The sequence below is a fragment of the Tamandua tetradactyla genome, chromosome 21 (genome assembly GCF_023851605.1).
Source record: "Tamandua tetradactyla isolate mTamTet1 chromosome 21, mTamTet1.pri, whole genome shotgun sequence".
NCBI classification, from domain to species: domain Eukaryota; kingdom Metazoa; phylum Chordata; class Mammalia; order Pilosa; family Myrmecophagidae; genus Tamandua; species Tamandua tetradactyla.
Genome location: NC_135347.1, coordinates 6,826,724 through 6,849,207, shown reverse-complemented (window position 1 = coordinate 6,849,207; position 22,484 = coordinate 6,826,724). Strand labels below are relative to the sequence as shown.

Below are 22,484 nucleotides of genomic sequence, written 5' to 3'. Positions count from 1 at the left end.
ATTTAACCTGTCTGGTCAGTTTACTTAAGCAACCTAACTACAAGGAATGAACTCTTATTGTTCTGTACAAGTTAATTTAATGCCCAGATACATTCTAGAGTATTTTGGGAAGAAAATTTTTTAAAAAATGTATTTTCAAAGCTACTTTGAGGGACTGGGGAAGATTGTGGAACAATTAAACTTCCCCACCTGGGGATTTCCTGATATTCTCTCAGGCATTAGGGAATCCAAATTTAATAAGCCAAACCCTCAATCTTGAGGCTTGCTCTTATGAAACCTATTTCTGCAACAGTAAAGTTAGGCCTACATATAATCATGCCTCAAGAATCAACCCCAGAGAACCTCTTGTGTTGCTTAGATGTGGTCTCTCTTTAAGCCAACTCTGCAAATAAACTCATTACCCACCCCCTTACATTGAACATGACTCCCACGGGTGCAAGTCTTCCTGGCCACATAGGAAATGACTGCCAGAGATCAGCCTGGCACTGGAATCTTGGGATTAAGAATGCCTTCTTGATTTAAAGGGGGGAAGCAGCTAAGATATTTCAAATACAGCAAGAAGTCATTCTGGAAGTTATTCTTAGGCAAGCTTTAGCCAGATATTGCAAATTACCACAGTATACCATGCCCCAATAACAGTATTCCTGAAGACCCTAGGGAGTGCTCTGGGCTATATCTAAGTTTCTATAAAAGTTTTTCTCAGTAAGTTTTTTTTTTCAAAAACATAAGCCTCTAAGCCAGATAAGTCTTGAAACCCAGAGGTATCTGTCTCGCCAAAAACATCAACCATTTTCATTCCTCCGTCCCATAAGGTTAACTCTCATTTCCAGCATGATGAAGTTACAATGGTCATTTCCCGGTTATCCCTGAAGATTGAAAGAAAGATCAAATGAGAGGAAGAAAGTGCAGCTGTGAAACTAGGATTGAACAAATGACTGTAACTACTGATTTATCATTTAGATATTTCTTTTTAGTGTCTAGGGTTTTAGAATAGCCGAATGGAAACATCTGAAGTTTTTGAACTATAATCCTGTAGCCCTGATCTTTGATAAAAATTATATAACTGCAAAAACAAGTCAGTTGCCCATGCTTGTATGGCTCTACTTCTGGATATATATATATATATATATATATATATATATCAATATATATTTATGTGTCAATACTACACTGTCTTAGTTAATCTACCTCTATGATAAGGCTTAAAATTGGGTTGACTGCAATGCTAGTGGTTAATAAAAGGGATAGGTAAGGGGTATGGGATACAAGATGTTTGAGGTTTTCTTTTTATTTCTTTTTCTGGAGCAATGCAAATGTCCTAAAAATGATTATGGTGATGAATGCACGACTATGATGATACTGTGTAACCAGTGATTGTACACTTTGGATGGATTATATGGTATGTGAATATATCTCAGTGAAACTGCATTAAAAATAAATTGAAATATTTATCAAAATTAAGTACATCCATGGACACAATCAAGAAAGTGGAAACAACCCATACTATGGGAAAAATATATTTTCAACTCATGTATCTGACAAGGGATTTGTATTCAGAAACACAAAAATACTCTTATACCTCAACAGCAAGAAGGCATTAACCCAAATAAAAATGGACAAAGGATTTGAATAGATATTTCTCAAAAGAACATATACTAATGGCCAATAAATATAAGAGATGCTCAACAGCATTAGTTATTAGGGAAATGCAAATTAAAAAACACTGAGATCACTTCACACTCACTAGGAAGTCTAAAATCAAATAGATACACAATAACAAGAATTGGCAAAGAGGTGGAGATTTTGAAACCCTCCCTCAAAAACTGCTTGGGGAAATGTAAATTGGTGCATCAACTTTGGAAAACAGTATAGCAGTCCCTGAAAATAGTAAACATAAAGTAACCACATGACCCTGAAATTCCACTACTAGGTATATAAACAAAAGAAAACATATCTACATAATTTATACATGAATAGTCACAGCAACATTATTCATAATGGTAAAAAGTATGCAAACAACTCAAACAGCTGTGAACTATTAAAGGGATTAAAGATGTCTATCCAAACCATGGAATATTATACAGCCATAAAAATGTATGAAGTACTAACACGTGCTATAACATAGATTAAGCTTGAAAGCATTATGCTAAGTGAAAGAAGTCAGTCTCAAAAAAACACCTGTTAAAAAAAATAACACCGTTATATGATTCCATTTCAAAGAAATGATCAGTATAGGCAAATCTATAAAGACAGACAAAGTAAATTAGTGATTACCTTAAGCAAGCATGTACAGGAGGTGATGGTGGTGGTGGGAAAGGAAAGGTATTGGGCATGATGGGGGGCAGCAGCAGAAGGGAATGGGCTATAACTGCTAATGTATTTATTTGGAGGGTTCTTTCTCCAATGATAGAATGTTCTAAAACTACATCTTAGTGATGGATGCATATGGAAGGAAAGGATATGGACAGAGTGGGAAACAGGTTGGAGGGGGAAGTGAGGGGACAAAAGTGGGGGTGAAAGATTTCCCACATAAGTTGAAGACTTATAGTTTCATGACATAAACATAGGTGACATGAGAAAACTCATACTGGACGGAAACCATTTGTCTGACATCTAGGTGGAAAAACTTTAGACACTATTCTGTCATTAGACAACATCAGAGAACTCATTAAATATGTTGTGCATGTGGAGAAGCCTTCAGCCACAATTCTCATTTTTAACCAAAATGAAAGAGCTCACAGAGGAATGTAATTCCCTGTCAACGTAATCAATGTGTAAAAGCTTTATTTAAAATCTATCTTTAAACAACAGGATTGTTGTCTGTAATTACCTGTAATTGATTTCAGATGAGCACACCAAAATGCCTCTCCTATAGATGATGCCCTGAGAAACAGCATGGAATTACACCTCTGCTGATCTGGTTTGTTTCTCTAGGGAATCCTAACACAGGTTGCTACCAAGAGTGAGGTGGTTCTTGAGAAACAGAATCTTAAAAATGGGTTTTCACAATAGGGTTTCTACTCTGATTCAACTCAGAGGTTCTTATGATTCTGTTTCCAATAATCAAGATGACACTGATAGTCCATTGGAGATAAGCAAACTATCACTATTAAATTCTTCAAATTGTGTGCTTATATGAGGTAAGGCTCTAGGTGAAAGTGTTTTTGACACCTTTATGGAGTTTTGTGGAATTAGAAGGTATAATCATGTTGGCTAGTTGTTAGTTACACTGGATACAATCATGAGGGAAAGGGATGAACTGAAGACTTCTAATTTGCAGCTTCAGCTTCATACCAATGATGTAAAAGTTTCCATGTTTGCCCTGAAAGAAAATCTTATTTCCTGTGGTTGCAGACTTGAGATGTCTGAAAACCAGACAGAGATTCATTGTGTGTATAGCAAATTTAAAATGTTAAGTAAACTCTGAACCTTGCTGTGTCTGCTGTTAAAAAAAAAAAAAGTGGGGGATGAATTGTGGAGCAAGAGGTGAGAAGGGGAAAAAGAAATTAAAAGAACGGGGGGGGAGAGGGAAATTAATGGGTAGATGAAAAAATAAATAAATAAGATGCTTCACGACTTTCTCAATTCAGTAATAGGATCCATTCCTCATGCCTTCAGACCCAGAAGTGGTGAATGCTAGTTCAAGTTTAATGCACATGCCTTTTGGTTCTTCTAACATGTTTGTTAATATTCAGTGTGTACATAAAAGCTCCTTACAAGTTTTCAATTTTTAGGGTGACATGAGTTTTCTGTTGGACCCCAAATGATATACAATATAATGATTCATGAGTGAAGAGGGTAAAAGGACAGGATTTTATTAACATAGCAGGATCAATAAATCAAGGTACTTTTGAGAACTAGGACACTAAATAATATTTTTCTAAGCCTCTATTTAAACTACATGAAGTAAAATGGATTTATGAATCAGTTTGTATATTAAAATTGCATCGTATTTCATTGATTCTATTGTCTCATCCATTACTTGAACAAGTTTCACTGACTTGCATTTGTATCAAGAGGATATATTTTGTTGTCATATAAACTGAGAAAGTTCTATTGTATACAATCAGAACTTCCACCTGAGCACTGTTGCCAATGTAGCCAATTTAAAGTATGATATATAGGTACCAGTGAATACATGGCAGAGACAATAAGTAGATAAAGGAAAACCCTGCTCTGGAAGAGGGAGACAGAGACATATGGGGATTTAACAGTAACTGTTTGGGTCAACATCATCCAAACATAGTTTGTTCACATATCTTCTATATTTTAACACATCTCTTGAGCAATTACTTGATTATTTTCCTTATATTGGATTCAGCCTTTTCAAAGTCAACCAAGAGCAAGATTACTTTTTCATTGAACCATTCAAAGTATGTGACCTAATGCCTTTAATAGACTCCTTAACAGATAGTCAAGAAAAAAAAAACTTTCTTGGTAAATAAATAATAGTTCATAGACCATTTTCTCGAAGATAATGATTCATTCATAAGAACTGGAAATTTCAGGGAGCCTATAAAAATTTGTCCTTCATTTGAGCTAGCCTAGTTAATAATTGATTCCATCTCCTGGGGACATAACAAACAAGTTAATATTTATTAACCTAAGGAGTTATAAAACAAGAGTAGTCTTAGATTTCCTTTGACCAATAAGAAGGTATCTGTGCCAGGGCTAGCACTTCATTTGTTCCTCTATCAACCTCACAAGTGAGATGGAATCCATATGGACAGGGAGAAGCTAGAAACATTTAACATGGCAAAATTTTTGATATTTTTTTATTGCTTAGATCAGAATATACTACAATAGGGTTCTGGAATGCCTTCCATTTCATTTCCTTCTCATAATATCTTTAGTAATATCTATTGTTTCACAGTTGTTCAATAATATTGTTCAGAGTCCTAAGTGCTTCTTTGCACTCACTGTCCTGTCAGGTAATTTCATAAATGTTTAATGCTAGTCAACAGTGAAACTGAAAATGAGACCTATTCAAATGAAACTTCATCTTCAAGGGATTCAGCAAAAATGGTGACGATTTGACAACCTTTGTAGGGCCCTCCTGTAGCTTTGGCACTGAGGATGAACAGAAGTTCCCACATTGTCAAGAAATGACTGATTATTCTATAGCTGTAGTAAAAAGAAGCCATCAGAACCAGTTTTTATCTTGCCAATCAATAAATGACCCCTTACTGGAGCCATGGGAACATGTAACCTTGAGAACTGGAATTTAACAATTGAACTTAGCCCAGTGAATGCCACTGCAAGTTCCTTGCAGTGAAAGCACCTTTCTTTAACTCCAGTCAATCAAGAAAGAACTTCACTGCACAGCCACCTTCATGGATGTGTAACCAGCACAGCTGCACATGAACTTGCACTCAGAAGGGCTGCCATACTTGGGGTTAATACTCTATGGTTACCATTTTAATTTACACTTGAATTTCTGTTTCATAAGTCAAGTCTTATGAGACAACGATGTGTTGGAATGGGGTTTGAATACCTGGGTTGCGCTTGGTCCTACCTCCCTCTGCCTCCCCAACATCTCTGAAATGGATTTAAAGGGAGATCATGGAAGAAAAGATCTTTTTCCTGATTTTTGAAAAAGCCCCCCCTTTTCATTTTGCATTGGGAGAGACAAAATTTTTTTAAAAAGCACTATGGTATTAAAAAATGATAATGTATTTGGAATTCCTAAATATGTGGAAAAGGCCTTAATCGACTAGAAGACATAAATAAGTATACAAGAAAGCTAAGAAATAGGGTTTGTTGGAAATATAAGATAAAGTCAAGGGCCAATATGACTTTGCCCCAAATAAAGCTTCTACTCTGCCTTATTTTCTTGAGCTTATCAATCCACCACAACCATTTCTTAGGTGATCAGAAGTATTGAGAAATTCCTTTTGAAATGAATGTTATACATAGGCAATGATTTATATGTTCCGGTTCAGAGAAAAAGAATACAAAATAGAGAAAATATTTTGAGGATTTTATATAGAAAACAAATTCATATTTACCTATTAACTGTTTATAAGCTGAGAGGACAAGTAATTGATACTGTATATTAAATTTTGTTTTGCAGCACTATTAATATAAAAAAAAGTTGAGATATTTTTTATACCTAGAATATGATGAAAACTTACTACTCTTCACTTTCCTTATTTTATTATAAACCTGGGAAATAACCAGGAATAATAACGATACAAAGTGAATGGGATTGTTTCAATGACTAAGAAAACAACTGAATTCTTTCTATTGGGACAGCCATAAAATTTCAGATTTATAGAGCAGAACTTTTCCGCCTAGCAGTGGATGCCAAATATTTGATCCTAATCTAATAAAATACTAGAAATACTAGAGAAAATAAATGAAACTGAGCATTATACCTTAAAAATAAATATTCCATCTTTTATTAAGGAAAAATATTTAGTACTCTTTTAGAACATTTTACCAAGGGCATTACTTTTAACTAAAATGAAGTTTTACTAAACACAATTCCAATTTCATATTTATAGGTGAGATATATCAATAGGATGCAGGGCCTCTGGCATGCCTTCCTTAAAGAAAAAACATGCTTCTCAGAGTGAAAAAAAAAGTTTCTTCTTATTCCATCTATTTATGAGGCTTAGAAAATCAGCTAACTAATAACATTTGCAGAGACAAATTCTAGAAAGTATGGGCTTCACCCCTAATTTTCTATCTTGCCTTGAAACTGGAAAAAAAACCAAAACACTTCAATTAAAGTATGTCTCTACTTCAATGGGATAAATAGCCAGTGTTACAATATCAGGGCTCAGAAAATGCATGGGATCAGCAAAGAATGCTGAGGAAGGATGAAAAAAATCTAGCACACCAAAATGCCTCTCCTATAGATGATGCCCTGAGAAACAGCATGGAATTACACCTCTGCTGATCTGGTTTGCTAGAAGAGGTAAAGGGAGTACGTTGATTGAGGCCCATGTAGGATGGCATGTTATTCATGGCAGTGTTTCAGCTTAGCAATTGATTTCAGTGCTCTCTGAAGCAACAGGAGGGTGCCAGAGGTTGCCAAAATAGGAGAGACCTTTGTAGTTATCTCAACTAATGTCCCTTATTTCAATAAATTCAAAATGAAGCTTGCTTCTGTCATTTACATTTTAGAATTATCTCATAGGGAGAATTTTCAAGAGAAAGTAAATTTCTATGAAAACTTTAAAAATAAAAATAAAAATATTAAAGGCATATCTTAATGGTTGGCATAAAAACAAGGTGAAAATTATTGCCAAGAAATAATTTGATGCATGTTTTGCTGCTTATCTTTCAAACTTTCTATCTGGTCCTTATTTCACAACTTTACTGCATTTTCTTCTACCCCATGTTTCTTGATGTTATGTGAATCTGGTTAGCTCATCAGTCTTTCCTTGATATTTTCCCAAATCTCTTTTTTTTTCTGCTCAGAAGGGAGTGGAGAATTACCCAGTTTCCCTTACCAGGGGCATGAAGACTTGTATGTTCTTAAACAGCGAATCACAAAAAGGAGGATGTTTTATCAACAGCTACTGTGAAACTGTGGACTTGTAGGACACTCTAATAATCAAACCTGATACACATGGCCCATTGGGGTAGGCTGAATTACATTCTCCAAAACACACATGTTCTTGGTCTTAAATCTGTGTTCTTGTGGGTATGAGTCCATTGTAAATGGGATCTCTTGAAAATGTTGTTTCAGTTCCATATTTCTCAGCTGCAGGAGGCTGGGCCTTAGTCTGGTCACTAGAGTCCTTTATAACTGGAAAAATGCAGACAAAGTAAGAGAAAGCCACAGGATGATTGTGAAAACCTTGTGGCTGACGTTCCCTTTATCACTATGGACAAATGAGTAAAAAAATAAAGGCAAAAAATAAATAATGGGGGAGGATAAAGGGTAAAAAAAAAAAGATTGGGTACACTGCAATATTAGCGGACAGTGAGGGGATGGGGTAGGAAGTATGGGATGGATGGGCTTTGTCTTTTTTCTGTTTCTTTCTTTTTCTTCCCTTTTCTTTCTTTTTCTGGAGTGATGGAAATGTTCTAAAAATTATCATTGTGATGAAAACACAACTGTGTGATGATAGCTAAGCCACTGGCTTTACACTTTATATAGACTGTATAATGCAAGAAGATATCTCGACAAAAATATTTTTTAAGAAAGAGAGAAGGCCTCGGGGAGGAACTAGAAGCCAAAGGCAGCAGAACCCAGAAGAGAAAGAAGAAGACACTGACATACGACCGGATAACTGAGGAACTTGAAGGATTGCTGGCCAGCCAGACAGCACCAGCTCTGCGGGGAAGCAAGCTTCCTAGCCCATGCCTCGATCTGGACTTCTGGCCTCTGAATTGGGAGCCAATAAATTCCCATTGCTTAAGCCAAAACATTGTATGTATAGTATTTGTCATATCAATCAGGGAAATTAACACACCCATCTAGGAGGATCTGAAAAGCAGAGAAAAGAAAATCATCAGAAAAAATAAAACTGACTTGTCAATAGAAAATACAACGGTCATAGTACTGGAGGAGACATATAATAACTTTAAAGAAACTAATAAAAGCAAAATATAAGGCATTCTGGATCTAAAAATTAAAGATCAATTCTTTTCTAATTAACAATGTAGTATATGAAATGAAAAAATGCCTAGTCACTATTGAAACCTGATTTAATTAATCTAAAGGACCAAATGTAAAAATATAATTTGAAGTCAGATTAAAGCTATAAAGAAATAGAAATCATCAGGAATAAGGACAGAAAAGAAAAGCTACTATTCCATGAGAACTACTGGGTGACAGACGGCAAGCAGGGTAAAAAGGGTGAGTGTCCACATGGGTGGACTGCCCCGTGTGGGTCACTGGGACCTGAGAGGCATGAAGAGGGCATCCACATAGAAGGGCTTCCCTTTGTGGAGCAGAGCTTAGATTGCATGAGGAGGATATTCCTGTTGCTAGAAGCCAGCCCAGCATGGAGGGTTATATTCCGAGCCAGGAAGGAAGAAACTCTCCCAGCATAGGGTACCAGAGCCCAAACAGGAGGACGAAACTTTTCATGAGAGGTACAGACAGCCCGTGTGTGGTATTGGGAAGCGAGATGAATGAAGAGGTATTCTTGTATGTGGGCTATGTGGCCCAAGCAAAACAAAAGCATGATGCAGGGTCTTTTTATTTTTTGTTTCCGTTTTTGGGGTGCATGGCTCGTGAATTGAATCCAGGTCTCCCACATGAAAGGAGACCCTACCACTGAACCACCTGTGCACCCAGACACAGGGTTTTGAAGCTGGGGCCTAGCATAGGTTTCTATACTGGAGGTGCAAGAGCAAGGTTTCTTGTAGGGTGATGAGTATTTGGAGGAGGGAGATTGGTATATTCAAGCATTAGTCAAATAAATATATTAAAAATAACAGAACTCAAGTTTCTTATTTCAGGATAAGGGAGATTTCAACATGCAGAGAGCTACAATGAGCATGCTGGTGTTGTGTTGGAGATATTTGGAGTGTATTCAGGGCTTTCAATATAAATAGATATAGAAATATTTTTAGATGTAATATTTGTGTTTTGTATGCATGTGTACATATTTTTTTATAGACAAATCAATTTCTACCTTCCGTCCATTAAGAGAACCTGGGAACAGAACACTCCAAGAACAATCAGCATTCTTGACACCCACCTAAATATCTTTTTCTCTAAGAATAACTAGGACAAGATTTCAAGCACTGAAAAGATAACAAATTCTATTTCTCCCCACTCTTTACCCAATACCCCTCCACACGAAACTGTAAAATAACTGTAAGGAGATTCAGAACAGTTCTAGTTTCCTTTTCAAAAAAATAATTTCTTCCCCCCTCCTTAAAATGTCAAATAACTTAATAATGCAAAAGAAAAAGTTGCCCTATTTTGCTGATGCACTAAGCACTGGGTCTGGATAAACTTGAACTGGATAAACAATCTCTGGATGTAGGTTAAGAGATTGTCTCATTTTAATTCCACTTGTAAAACTTATTTATTTACCTAAACGATCTGAGTGTTCCATTATGCACTTGACCTCTATTAGTGTGTCCTTGGAAAAGAAGCTATCGCAGGTTTAAGTATTTTCAAATATTTACATACACAAGAGTGAAGTGAATTAGAAACATAAATGCAGTTTATCCAAGTGGAACATGAAGTCCAAATAAGAGTAAAACTTGCAGAAACAACTCTCTGGCTGCCCCTGTTGTGAGGATCTTGCTCATAAAAATAACTTAATGGTGGAATAAGATACAAAAAATTATTGGCATTAATTAAGAATAAAGCAATGGATAATATGGGGAGAATTTTGACAATGGACAGTATGGGGAGGGTTTTGACTGGGGATGATGGATGAAATCACAGTGGATTAGTCACAGATGATAAAATTTGCTCAAGTTTCAACCTGGAGAACTCACACATTGCAGATTTACATCTTACTCACTAATCTGAGCACTGTCAGGACAAATGTGTTGGGTATGAAAGCTCTGTGTTCTACCTTGAGCTCTTGCTATCTGGGCAGAATCACCAAGCCTGGGGACAGAAAAGCACCTTCTCCAGGTGGATATTGTGACTTGGTTTGAGCAACAGACTGCACAGCTGCTTGCTTCACTGATTAATTTCTACCCACTGCCTTGCCACCAAGAAGCAGTGAGTGATCATAAAAGCATTAAGATTTCCAAAGTTCGAATGATACAATAGTAATAACAATACTAATACCACAGCGACAACCATAAAAACTAACTTGGTAGCAAACAGTACTGAGGGATACATATGTATTTTTTCACACCATCTTCAAGGCAATTATATAGTATCCATATTATTATCATCATCTTTTGAAAGTGAATAAACCAAGGTTCTTAAATATTAAGAAATACAGCCAAGATCACAGAGCTAGTAAACGGTGGAGGTTTAAAAGTAAGCTTAATCAAAAAGTGTGAAGTGAATTTTAGGCACTTAAATAGAAGTAACAGAGAGACTGGATTTTTATAATGGGAGGCAGAGGAACACTTATGTCCCTCATAACACAACTATGGACGTAGCTTCTATTCAGTCTAAATACTTTACCAGTACTGGAACTATTGTAGCATGCAAAGCTTAAGTCAAAAAACAAGAGACTCTATCCATATGTAACAGAAAATAATATGCTTGTGTTTCCTGTAAAAAATCCACTATGTTTATAGCAAAAGTTTGGAATTGTTTCATATTTTTGCACATACCAAGCTGTGCCTTCACAACATAGGTAGGGCCTTAGGCTTTTGAAAGCTGCCTAGGGTTGAAAAATCCTTGGTCTGTCTCAGACTGTGTTTGTTCATTTTTGAGAATTCACATAAACAAACATGTAATTTTCCATCTGTTTGGTTTGTCATTTACCATTTCCATTAAATACATAGTTTGGAACTCTGACAGTATAAGCTTAGAACCATGAAGAGTCAACCTGGCCCAGTTGGAGCTTTACCCGCTGGACAAAATCAGTGAGGGGGAAAATGAGAATTTGGCTTACAAATCCCAGTATATTTGGGAGCTTAGATCAGCATGCAAAAGAAATGATTGTCACAAGAAAATCCAACATTTTAAAAAGTGTGCTTCTTAGAATTTGTTCAATTTTAATGAGACTTACATTTATTGTACTGCATAATTCTACAGTTAGAGCTTATCTTCTCATGAATTCTTCTGGCAATACTCAGGAATGTCAACCAAAGTTCAATTATACAGGGACTAAACCAAGCCACCAAGCAAGACTTTCTACTCAATCTTACAATATCTGTTTGTTTCTGTGGGTTTCTTTTTTACTCTGTTTTCCAGCTACAGTGCTAGAGGATATCCTCAGATTGGTTCAGTTTGAAGATCAAAACCCATAGGAAAATAGCTCAGTAGTCATCTAAATGTACACTTTACCTACTATTACTGATTTCTTCCTTCAGAAAAATGACTCTTAACTTTAAAACAAGAAATATGAATCCTTAGGTGATTCCAAACTTGGGTAACAGGGAAAGTTGTTTTTGGTTTTGGTTTGTTTTTTAAAGATGCAATAAAAGCACTGTTGTCTCAATGACAAGAAAGGACAGTGTTCACTCACATTATACTGTTTAATTACCATTTCGAACACATTTATATGTCCTATTCGGTCATTAATCCTATGTCTGAAACCAAATAGGGTTTTATAGAGCCCTGATTATATGGAGTAGATAACCAAAGCATATTGAGGAAGACACAAAACCTATGGCTCAAGAAGGAAACACATTTTAATGAACACTTGCATGAATATCAGGAAACAAACCAACAGACAGTTACAAAGAGTAAAAATTCCTTCTACAGAGAGAGGTATCTTTCACTCACTTATTCAGTAGCATATGACTGGGATGGGTGTCAAAAACGCCAAGTGAGAGAAAAAGATAAAAGGTATAAGAAAAACAAAGCAGAATAGCAACATGATAAAAACAGAACAACAGAGGCAGTGACGTTTGTACTTCGTACATGAAGAAACGTTTAAAAAGCCCCTTCTGCTATTAAAAGCCTCATTGCCAATCAATTTCAGATATACTTAAATTAACCAGAAAATGTGTCATTAGCTATTACTATAGCTCTTCTCAAATCGTTTTGCTTCAATTAAAAGTTAAAGGGGGTGGGCCATGGTGGCTCAGCAGGCAAAGTTCTTGCCTACCGTGCTGGAGACCCGGGTTCTTTTCCCGGTGCCTGCCCATGCAAAAAGAAAAAAAAAAAGTTAAAAGAAATTCATGCAAACGTTACTTAGTAATACCAACAATCTTGTCATGATTCTGTTGCCCAGGAAACACCCTTGATTATCTAGTGGACCATGATTTAAAAGCATTCTCAGGACCTGTTTCTGGTTTCGGTATGCTTATAGGCTATACGTGTCAGACATGCATTATGACTTGTGCATGACAGTCACAAAAACACTTGGCATTTTCAATACTAAGTAGAGAGAGAGGGTGATGCAGAGCATAACAATTCCTAGATTGTTTCATTGAATCTTCATATATATTTGCAAGAAGTTAAATGTGATTTATTTATTTCACTATTACTTATAATCCTTATTCTAAAATATACTTCAGGAATATTCCAAAACTGAAAACTGATTCAAATTAAAATAGAAATGTTGAAACTAGGGGCCGTTTTAAGATTTTATGACTGCTAGTTAGGTACATCACATTCACCCTCTCTTACTAGCCTTTGAAATACATACAGAAACACAGAACATGATGCAAAATAAGAACAGCACTGGAAACTAAGTTACATTAAATATAATTATGCTAAACTCTGAAAAGAATTTTTAACATGGGTACAGACAAGCCTTTCTTTTTTTGCACGGGCAGGCACCAGGAATCAAATCAAACCCAGGTCTCCAGCACGGCAGATGAGAACTCTGCTTGCTAAGCCACAGTGGCCCGCCCCAGATGAGCCATTTTTAAAAATAACTGGAAACCCTCTCAGAACCTGATCTTTGAAACACAGAAGCATGGCCTAATAAGCAGGAAATATTAGAAAGTTTATACACACCACCCTCCTGGGGAAGTTTAGGTTTTCTCCATTTACCAAAAAAAATCCTGTCTTTTACTTTCTCATGGACGTTCTTCGTGAGAAAACATGAATGACTTCATCCCTTTCCATCCCTCTAGCATTATCTCTATTTTATGTGCATTCAGAAGCAATAAGTCCTGGGAGGGCAACGTGGCACAGGTGAAAGAGGAAGGTAAGTGTGCATCTCTTTGTTTTTACCTTGAGTTGTGAAGACAAGTGCACATCAAGGTGGAATAAAAACGAAGAACACTGAAAAGAAGTGTACTCTGGGAATTGTACATTTTCTGAGGAAAGTATGACAGGTTCTTTAAAATTACACCCCAAAAAACCCTACTTTTCTTATAGCCTCTGTACTGGACAAAGAAAAAAGGAGAAATTTTTCAGACCACTATGACGTAGATATTGATGTTTAGCTAGCTGTTGACAGTTTCATTTGCAGAGGTGTAAGATTTGAAATTACAATTAAATAATAATTTCTGTTCCACCCCCTCAAAAAAAGTAAGCATTTACTTTAAGTCTATAAGCATTTTATTGCTATACACAGGAAAAGATAAAAGTGTCTCTACTTCCTTATTAAATCTTGAAACACCCCCAAATCAATATGACAAACGTAGCAGTGATAGAAAAATAACGTCTGAGATCATCTTTTAGGAGATACTGAATGATCAAGTATATTATGTTTATAAGCACATTCATGAAATAAGTAACTATAAAAAAAGAGAAAAATGAGCACGAACTCAATTTCAAACTGATGGTTTCTCACCTTTACCTCATATTGGCAGTTTCTTTAAAAATATACATTAATATGTTAACAATTATTGAGTGCCAGCCCACACTTCTACCATAACTGTTCACCTACCCATATTACCAGGTGCATGTGAGACTTACCTTCTGGCAATAAATCTTCCTCCTGCCCCAGGGGCTGCGCAGTACTTTCCAACCCAGGTTCTGGAGACCTTCCTGGATATCGACTCCCCCTAGTGGAAAATGACAGTCTCACTTAGTACCCAGGCTTAGCCCAGACACATCCCTAAAGCTACAGATTTGAAACTGAGGGAGAAATAGAAACCACAAAAGCTACAGTTTCCTCTATCATGGAAGCAGGGGGTCTCCCACATTACAATAAATGTCCCCCAGTAAGGGCTTTACCTTAGACAAACATGTAATAGAAACAGTATTTTAAAAATACTTCCTTCCCTTATAAGCATACTGGTATGCCAGTGTTTTGTTGTTGTTATTGTTTATCTTTCCTGTTCCTGACAGGCACTGAGGAAAAGCTAAGAAAGTTCCTAACCTGGAGAGAAAGAGGATGTGACACAGAGGGAGTTCTGGACAAAGACTACGAGGCCTAATTCGTGATCTTAGGCGTGAAAATGGAAGAATTTAGCTGTCATGGCGTCTTCCACATCTCTGCGCCATCAAGGCTCCCTCACCCAGCCTGGAGGTGTTGTAGAAGGAAGCGGACAGTAAGTAAGAGGACACTTGGAGCTCTAGTCTGCTTCTCCGGAGAGTAACAACAGGAAGGATTCAGGCGCTAGGGGAACTGCCATCCTTCCTGACACCACCTCCCCGGGAACGCAGGTCTGTGCTCGCAGGATCGGGAGGTGACAAGACGGCTACACTCACGCGCTGGTCCCCTCTCCTTGCTCCGCATTCTGGATTTCCCCTTTGCTTTGGCTGGGGGGGAAATACATAGGAATTGAATGACCTCCTAAACCAGTGGAAGATTTGGATGAGGGCAAAGAGGTTCCACTTTCCAAGGGGCTTCTGACAGGAAGGCCGCGCGGCCGGGCATGGATTTCAGCAGTAAGTCCTGGCAGGAGGCCGGCAAAGGCCGGAGGAGGGCAGCTGCTCCCTTACCGAGTCAAGATCAGCCGCCCCACTCAGAAACAGCCACGACTGGGACCAGGAAGCAGCGTCCCCTAGATAATTACTCAGGGAAAACTCCCCTGGCCCTTTGAGCTCTGCCTGCTTTCAGAAACAAAGTGCAGGTGACGAAAACGGTAGCAGCTGCTTGACCGGTTCTGCTCAGAATAACGACCGGGCGCGGTGACCAACGGGACCGCGTGCAAACGTGCCGAGTGCAGAAAGATGGCAACAGAGCTTCAAGAGAAAATAGTACCGCCTGCAAAAGGGCCGAGTGCAGAAACCAAGATGGCAACAGAGCTCCAAGAGAAAATAGTACCGGCTGCAAAAGGGCCGAGTGCAGAAACCAAGAGGCAACAGGGCTCCGAAAGAAAACAGTACCGAGTGCAAAAGCGCCGAATGCAAAGACAGACCATTTGCACACGCCCAAGCAGTGCCCCGCCCCCTACTCCCCTGCACACCTCCATTCTGGGAGAAGGTGCTACATGGGGCATAAACCCCCTCTTCTCCGTTCCTTGTTCAGAGAATAAAGTCTATGCTCTGCTTTACTGGATCTAGTCTCATTCAGTTGGCCCACAGCAAGGGAGGGGACACTGGTAGATAACAAGAACAGTTTGTGGATCTAGGAATATTTCTTCCATCACCATAAAAATGTGTCCATCTCCCGTTACTTCCAGATGCCCTCTCAGGGAGGAATGCAGGTGGGACAACAGGAAATCTAAAAGACAAGCATTCTCCTCCAAAAGGATGAGTCGTCTAAAGAAGATTCATAAAGAAAAAGAGACAGAGGTACTATTACTGGTCAATGCAAAGGTGTTTCCAATACTGTTTTCCCAAATATCCTATATATCTAGGAACTTGAGAGGAAGATTGCATAAGTAATAAACAAATTAAAAGCTGCATTTTCTTTGTACATCCAAGATGTCGTATAATTCATTGGTGATTTATCTATACAATGGAAGGTCTAATGTCAAATAATATTTAACAGCTTGAAAAAACTCTGAGGTGTGGCAAGTTTTTCTCTGCCCTTTTTTTTTTGTATCTTGTATGGCGGGGTCATATTTCATTATTTTTCCAAGTTACTGCAGCACCATTTGTTGAATTTTTGTTTGTTTTGCTTATTTTTGTTTTTTATTTTGAGGAAGTGCATGGACTGAGAATCAAATGCGGGTCTCCTGCATGGCATGCCAGAATTCTACCACTGCACTGCCCTTGCATCCCCTTTTTCTCTGCTTTTAAATACAATTGCTCCATTCAGGTTCTGCAGAGCTGGGCAATGTCATGTCTTTGTCAGCCTAAATGTTCCACTGCAGATGCAGGCAGAAGTTGGAATAGCTAGATAACTAATTTAGATATAATTTTACACTGTTAAAGAAAGTTCCATAATTTTATATAGAGAGATAGTTACCTATCTAGATTTGGTCTCTAGCCACCGTTATTGTAAGTTCTGTTAACTTTAGCACTCATTCAGCAAAAGTGTGTTAAACTTACAGTGCAATGAACATGTACTATGAAATCACAGTATAACATACATGGAATTTTTACAAAGTTTCTTCTTATCCTCTTCAATAAACAGGTGGCTGGATCCTCTGGAAAGTTACTAAAATACTACAAGGAATGGAATTCCAACGCAAGTCAACAGACTGCCTGGGCCAAACTGTTAACTGTGATGATCCTTCCACCTCTGAAACAGTTACCTTGATGTGCTGCGTGCTTCAATAATTCTAGAAATATATGTGTCAGCTACTCCATCTGTTAACTCAGCTCCAACTCTTGAAAGTAATACTGACTAAGCAGAGGCAAAAACTCTTATTTTTTCCCCCCAACACCTCCACCCTGCATTATGGATACCTAAAAAAATTATTATAGTCACTTGGGGTTTGAAAAATCCTGAAAACCTTATAATTAAATTTCCTTCACATAAAGCATGGTGGTTTAAGAGATCTCTATACCTCTTTCCAGAAATAGGGAGAAGCGTATTTAATGGCTGAAAGTTCTTTGTTTAATATTAGATATCATGCTTCCCTGCTTTTTTATATTTCTATTATAACTAAGGGTAGAGTTTATTCCCTTGCATTCCAAACAAATAAATAGAAACATATGATTGGATATCACATGCTCCCAAATAACTACCAAAAGGAAGATAATAAAGGAGTCAGAGATCTCACTGATCTCCAATTCTCATTGCCTTATCTGTCTCCCCATCATCCTGCAGGAGCCAGGCTGAAAGCTGAGAGAAAAATCCAATTGGGTTCACCCCACTATGACCTCCAGCACACTGGCCCACAGGTTAAGGGTGGTAAGCTCTGAAGTCTCATCTCTGGCAGACAGCAAAAAATACTGTGGGCAAAATTGCAAAGGGGATAAAGGCAAAGTAAAATCCAATCATTGGCCCTTGGCATATGGAAAACTTCATTTATTTACAATCAGACCTTCAAAGAATCATCAATTCTAGACAGAAGAGGCATCCTTAAGTTTGGAAATACATTTTCAATTATTTATTATAAAAACATCTAAAATCATCTGCCAAGGAGAACAACATCCCTAGATTTTGGAGACTCTATATCACTGAGGGCTAATCAAATGCAAATACACAGTCACTTTCATACAGTAGGTGTTGCTGCCTCCCAGGTGGCCTCATCTCCCTGATGCATAGTGAATCACCAGGATATTGAGAAGAGAAAGAGTTTATTGTATAGTCAACCAACAAGAAAACCAAAGGAAATGCCTCAGATCAGTCTCCCTGAACAAAATGGGACCTGGGGGTTTACACTGACCGGGGAAGGTAGACTAAAGAGAGTGGTTAAGGATGGGGTGAGATGATGTGGGCTAATCCAGTTTAGGCAGTTAGGCTAAAAGGAGGGTTTAGTAGAGCATGCTCAGTTGTAAATCACACGTGGTCCTAAAACAGAGGCTTAGCATGCTCAGTGGTAGAACTGGTCAGAGCTAGCCTTAGCAGGTATTGCAGAGGGAAAAGAAACAGAAACTTTGCAACAGGAGGAGGTGGGAGCTCAAACTTCCAGAACTATCTCTTGACTCCATTTGAAATCTCTTTACCATAGAAACTACTTTTTTTAACTTTCTAAATAAGTTTTGAGAGAAATTCACATACCATACAATCCATCTAAGATGTACAATCAGTGTCTTCTGGTATATTTACAGATTTCTGCATTCATCACCAAATCAATTCTAAAATATTTTCACCCTGAAGAGGTTCACTATGTTATAAAGTCCCATGTTTCATCCTCTGGTTTTCCTTCTAGTGACATCCATGACCCTAAACTTTCCCTTTCAACCATAATTGCACCCATATATCATCACTGTGAGTTACACTCACTATCATGTGCTCCCATCACCTCTAGACATTTCTGAACATTTACAATAAAAATTATAATCAAAGTTACTACCTATTCTTTATAAATTAAGCATCAGTTCCCCATTCTCTGCCCTCATTCTATCTTCTGGTGACCTCTGTTTTAGATATTAACACCATGAGCTAGTTATATTAGTTCATATTAGTGAAGTCATATGGCATTTATCCTTTTGTTTCTGACCTATTTCACTCAACATAATGTCCTCAAGGTTCATCCATGTAGTCATGTTGCATATACATACCACATTTTGTTTATTCATTCATCAGTTGGTGGACACCTGGGTTGTTTCTATCTTTTGGCAATTGAGCATGATGCTGCTATGAACATTGTTGTGTAAATGTCTGTTCAAGTCCCTGCTTTCTGTTCTTCTGACATACCTAATAACACGATTTCCAGATCATATGAAAATTCTATGCTTAGCTTTCTGAGGAACTGCCAAATTGTCTTCCACAGCAGCCGCACCATTCTATATTCCCACCAACAATGAGTAAGTATTCCTCTTTCTCCACATCCTTTCTAATGCTTGCTATGTTCTCTGCTTGTTTTCCCTTTAATAGTGGCCATTCTAGTAGGTATGAAATAATAGCTCATTGTGGCTTTGATTTGCATGTCCCTAATAGCTAATGATGTTGAACACCTTTTCACGTACTTTTTAGTCATTTGTATATCCTTTTTTGGAAATATGTCTATTCATGTCCCTTGCCCATTTTTTAATTGGGTTGTTTGTCTTTTTATCATTGAGTTGTAGGACGTTTTATGTACCCTGGTTATTAAAACCTTATTGGATATGTTTTTTCTGAATATTTTCTCTCATTAAGTAGACTGCTTTTTTACCCTTTTGACAAAGACCTTTGATGTACTGAAGTATTCAATGTTGAGGAGACTCCGTTCATCTATTTTTTCTTTCATTGCTGTGCTTTGGGAGTAAAGTCTAACCACCTCCCACCACATGATCTTAAAGATATTGCTCTACCTTTCTTCTAGGAGTTTATGGTTCTTGTTTTTCTGTTTATATATTTGATCCGTTTTGAGTTAATTTTTGTATACAATATAAGATAAAAGTCCTTTTTTATTCTTTTAGGTATAGATGTCCTGTTCTCCCAGCACTATTTGTTGAAGAGACTGCTCTGTCCCAGTTGGGTAGACGTGGAAGATTAATCACACACAAAAAGATCAATAAAAGAAAAAAATAAATTGACCTTAAATGTGAGGGTCTATATTTGAACTCTCAATTTTATTCCATTGGCCAATATGTCTGTCTTTACTCAAATATCACACTGTTTTTATCACTGTAGCTTTCTAATATGCTTTAAAGTCAGGAAGTAAGAGTCCTTTAACTTTATTTTTCTTTTCAAGAGGTTTTTGGCTTTTCAGAGTCCCTTACTTTTCCAAATAAACTTGGTAATTGACTTTTCCAGTTCTGCAAAGTAGGCTGTTGGAATTTTCATTGGGATTGCATTAAATGTGTAAAAAAATTTGGGTAGAATTGATGTCTTAACATATTTAGGCTTCCAATCCATGAACATGGAATATCTTTCCATTTATTTATGTCTTTTAAAATTTCTTTTAGTATTGCTTTGTAGTATTCTGAATACTGGTCCTTTACAGCCTGGTTAAGTCTGATTCTTTAATTGCTATTGTAAATGGATTTTTTTTCCTTGATTTCCTCCTCAGACTTTTCATTACTAGTGAATCAAAACATTTCTGATATATGTGTTAATCTTGTATCCTACCACTTTGCTGAAATCGTGTATTATATCTAGTAGTGTTGTAAATTTATGGGATTTTCTAGGTCATAGAATTATATAATCTGCAAATAGTGAAAGTTGCACTTTTTCACTTCTTATTTGGATGCCATTTATTTCTTTTTCTTGCCTAATTGCTCTACCTAGAACTTCTCATACAATGGTGAATAACAGTGGTGTCACTGGACATACAAGTCTTATTCCTGATCTCAACAGGAAGGCTTTCAGTATTTAACCATTGAATACAATGTTAGCTGTGGGTTTTATTTTATTTTAACATCTCCACCTTTTTGATCAAGATCCTTCTCTGAAAGCATCATTGATCAACATTTGGTATTAAACCCTTGATGCCACAAAAGCTCATTCCTGGGAGTCTTGTCCCATGTAGGGGAAAAGGTACTGAATTTATTTGTGAATCTGGATTAGAGAGAGAGAGAGAGAGAGCAAGACTTTAGTAACAAGTAGGCTTTCCTGGGGTACCTCTCAGGCATTAATTATAATTAAACTTAGTTTCATCATTACTGAAATATATTTCATAAGTACAACCTTCAGGGTCAAGGGCTTGATTTATCAGCATAATTCTTTTTATGAGGCATGGCCATATATTCCAGAATCTATTTTCATAGGTCTCCTTATTTTATAAGTTTGAATAGGGATAATTTATGTTTTCCAAAATAAGTATATCTTATATTTAGACCTTGCAAAGTTCCTTGATTAGTTTCAGTAAATCAGGGACCACTGTTGCTTAAGAGAATAGCAGGAATTCCCCAGGTAGGGAAGTTTAATAGTTCCAAGCTTTCCTTCCCCAGTTCAAACCTTGTAAATATTTTTTCATTGTATACCCTCAATACTCAGAAATGCATTAGGGTGTTATATCAACCTGTAAAGAATACCAAGATCTTATTCTCTATTCTAAATTCCATATGTGAGTTTGGTTGTCCAAGTAAACTGACTAGATAGGTATTAGAAAGAATGCCGTACCTGAAGGAGAACAAATGAACATCCGATTGTGGACGAATTTATTCATAATCTTGCAAGATTGTGGACGAATTTATTCATAATCTTGCAAGATTGTGGAAGAATTTATTCATAATCTTGCAAGAATGGGTGCCTAGCTGAGCACAAAATGGTGGCTGGTTGGCACACCAAACAAGAGAACGCTGAGACTATTATATCTGTGCCTAACCTGCAGGCCCTCCCCTGTTTCTCTGCTGATTGGATACTCCAGAGATTACAGCCTATCTGGGAAATCTAACTAATTTGAATTTCCCGCCAAAGGTTCCCCCTTTGATTATGTTTTACATTTTCAGTGACCCTGGCCATTAAGGATTTGGTGTCAGTTCTAAGCTTGCATCAGAGGCTCTTCCCTTTCCTTGCCTGCTCCACCTTTACGAGAGCTAAACTTAGTTTGATTCTTACACAGGTTAAATCAGATAGGGTGCCACAGAAAACTTAAATTTTAGACAAACTAACTCTCTCCTCCTTTGGTCTTATGCAAGCATTAAAGTCCTAAAATACAGACAATAACATCCTTTACCCATATTTTGATTCAGCTTAGTCCTAACTAGCTCTGCCCCAATCATATCCCCAAGTGAAGACTGATTCCATTTTTAGCTTCTTCAACAATTGCTCTTTGGAATAATGCTGCTTGTTCAGCACCCCCAGAGCTGGAGAACTACAACTCTGAGCCTCAGATGTGACATAAACACCCAAAGTTCCAGGGAACAACCAGTTAACGTACATACACATGGAACAAAGCATCTCAAAATTTAGAAATAAAAACAAATGCCCAGTGTACGGGTAGTTCAGTGGTTAGAATGCCTGCCTTCCATGAGGGAGACCCAGGTTCAATTCCCGGACCATGCACCAAAAAAAAAAAAAAAATGCCCAAGAATGAATGTGACTACTGCAAGTGTCTACAATAATCTAGGCCCTAATTTCCTTAAGTGCATTTTC

General features: G+C 37.3%; 2 long non-coding RNA genes across 9 annotated transcripts in view; one reads left to right on the top strand and one right to left on the bottom strand.

Annotated features, from left to right (window-relative positions):
* LOC143665441 (uncharacterized) overlaps positions 1-15,745 on the bottom strand; it is a 359,913-nt gene extending 344,168 nt beyond the window's left edge. For 2 of the 7 annotated variants that reach the window (XR_013166960.1, XR_013166957.1), the window contains exons 1-2: positions 15,404-15,739; positions 14,432-14,520 (exon numbers count right to left, since the gene is read on the bottom strand). This is a non-coding gene — a long non-coding RNA (uncharacterized LOC143665441). Of the gene's footprint in view, positions 1-14,431; positions 14,521-15,403 lie in introns of all 7 variants that reach the window. The other 5 variants (XR_013166962.1, XR_013166958.1, XR_013166961.1 and 2 more) reach the window with 5 other exon arrangements.
* On the top strand, positions 12,937-17,318 carry LOC143665443 (uncharacterized). Of its 2 annotated transcripts, none has more exons than XR_013166969.1 (4): positions 12,937-13,715; positions 14,807-15,349; positions 16,087-16,198; positions 16,986-17,318. It is a non-coding gene; the product is annotated as an uncharacterized LOC143665443 (long non-coding RNA). The 2 variants fall into 2 exon arrangements; XR_013166970.1 differs by having other exon boundaries at positions 14,807-15,887.
* Positions 17,319-22,484: the final 5,166 nt, after the last annotated feature.